Here is a 2,500-nt window from a genome sequence, read left to right on the forward strand (position 1 = left end):
GGCCATGCCCAGCCAGAGTGTCCCTTCCCCGGGGTGAGTCTGGAGGAGTGGGGGGTGGCTCTGGAGGTGCTCCGGGGGCTCCAGGGGGTGCTTGGTGGAGACCATGCCCAGCCAGAGTGTCCCTTCCCCGGGGTGAGTCTGGGGAGAGTGGGGGGTGGCTCTGGGGGTGCTCCGGGGGCTCCAGGGGGTGCTTGGTGGAGACCATGCCCAGCCAGAGTGGCCCTTCCCCGGGGTGAGTCTGGGGAGAGTGGGGGGTGGCTCTGGAGGGCCTCCGGGGGTTCCAGGGGTTCCAGGGGTTCCAGGGGGTGCTCGGTGGAGGCCATGCCCAGCCAGAGTGGCCCTTCCCCGGGCAGAGTCTGGGGAGAGTGGGGGGTGGCTCTGGAGGTGCTCCGGGGGCTCCAGGGGCTGCTTGGTGGAGACCATGCCCAGCCAGAGTGGCCCTTCCCCCGGGTGAGTCTGGGGACAGTGGGGGGTGGCCCTGGAGGGCCTCCGGGGGTTCCAGGGGGTGCTCGGCGGAGGCCATGCCCGGCCAGAGTGTCCCTTCCCCGGGCAGAGTCTGGGGAGAGTGGGGGGTGGCTCTGGAGGTGCTCCGGGGGCTCCAGGGGTTCCAGGGGGTGGTCGGCGGAGGCCATGCCCAGCCAGAGTGTCCCTTCCCCGGGGTGAGTCTGGAGGAGAGTGGGGGGTGGCTCTGGGGGTGCTCCGGGGGCTCCAGGGGGTGCTCGGCGGAGGCCATGCCCAGCCAGAGTGTCCCTTCCCCGGGGTGAGTCTGGAGGAGTGGGGGGTGGCCCTGGAGGTGCTCCGGGGGCTCCAGGGGCTCCAGGGGGTGCTCGGTGGGGGCCATGCCCAGCCAGAGTGTCCCTTCCCCGGGGTGAGTCTGGAGGAGTGGGGGGTGGCTCTGGAGGTGCTCCGGGGGCTCCAGGGGGTGCTTGGTGGAGACGGTGCCCAGCCAGAGTGGCCCTCCCCCGGGGTGAGTCTGGGGAGAGTGGGGGGTGGCTCTGGAGGGCCTCCGGGGGTTCCAGGGGCTCCAGGGGGTGCTTGGTGGAGGCCATGCCCAGCCAGAGTGTCCCTTCCCCGGGGTGAGTCTGGGGTGAGTGGGGGGTGGCTCTGGGGGTGCTCCGGGGGCTCCAGGGGGTGCTCGGCGGAGGCCATGCCCAGCCAGAGTGGCCCTTCCCCGGGGTGAGTCTGGGGAGAGTGGGGGGTGGCTCTGGGGGTGCTCCGGGGGCTCCAGGGGCTCCAGGGGGTGCTCGGTGGGGGCCATGCCCAGCCAGAGTGTCCCTTCCCCGGGGTGAGTCTGGAGGAGTGGGGGGTGGCTCTGGAGGTGCTCCGGGGGCTCCAGGGGGTGCTTGGTGGAGACCATGCCCAGCCAGAGTGGCCCTCCCCCGGGGTGAGTCTGGGGAGAGTGGGGGGTGGCTCTGGAGGGCCTCCGGGGGTTCCAGGGGCTCCAGGGGGTGCTTGGTGGAGGCCATGCCCAGCCAGAGTGTCCCTTCCCCGGGGTGAGTCTGGGGTGAGTGGGGGGTGGCTCTGGGGGTGCTCCGGGGGCTCCAGGGGGTGCTCGGCGGAGGCCATGCCCAGCCAGAGTGGCCCTTCCCCGGGGTGAGTCTGGGGAGAGTGGGGGGTGGCTCTGGGGGTGCTCCGGGGGCTCCAGGGGGTGCTTGGTGGAGACCATGCCCAGCCAGAGTGGCCCTTCCCCGGGCAGAGTCTGGGGAGAGTGGGGGGTGGCTCTGGAGGTGCTCCGGGGGCTCCAGGGGTTCCAGGGGGTGCTCAGTGGGGGCCATGCCCAGGCAGAGTGTCCCTTCCCCGGGGTGAGTCTGGAGGAGTGGGGGGTGGCTCTGGAGGTGCTCCGGGGGCTCCAGGGGGTGCTTGGTGGAGACCATGCCCAGCCAGAGTGTCCCTTCCCCGGGGTGAGTCTGGGGAGAGTGGGGGGTGGCTCTGGGGGTGCTCCGGGGGCTCCAGGGGGTGCTTGGTGGAGACCATGCCCAGCCAGAGTGGCCCTTCCCCGGGGTGAGTCTGGGGAGAGTGGGGGGTGGCTCTGGAGGGCCTCCGGGGGTTCCAGGGGTTCCAGGGGGTGCTCGGTGGAGGCCATGCCCAGCCAGAGTGGCCCTTCCCCGGGCAGAGTCTGGGGAGAGTGGGGGGTGGCTCTGGAGGTGCTCCGGGGGCTCCAGGGGCTGCTTGGTGGAGACCATGCCCAGCCAGAGTGGCCCTTCCCCCGGGTGAGTCTGGGGACAGTGGGGGGTGGCTCTGGAGGGCCTCCGGGGGCTCCAGTGGCTCCAGGGGGTGCTCAGCGGAGGCCATGCCCAGCCAGAGTGGCCCTTCCCCGGCCTCATATGCGGCAGAGTGCGGGGTGAGCAAAATGGGTTAAAATGGGTTAAAATGTGAAAAAAAAAAAAAAAAAAAAAAAAAAAACACCAAAATGAGCAAAATGAAATAATCCCCTATCATCAGTGCACTGTTTGACCCCTGAAAAGCACTCCCCTGGGGCCTGGAGGTGATCTGACCATCA

The sequence above is a fragment of the Eucyclogobius newberryi genome, unplaced genomic scaffold (genome assembly GCF_026437365.1).
Source record: "Eucyclogobius newberryi isolate DKJ021-1_F unplaced genomic scaffold, fEucNew1.0.hap1 SCAF_653, whole genome shotgun sequence".
Lineage (NCBI taxonomy): Eukaryota > Metazoa > Chordata > Actinopteri > Gobiiformes > Gobiidae > Eucyclogobius > Eucyclogobius newberryi.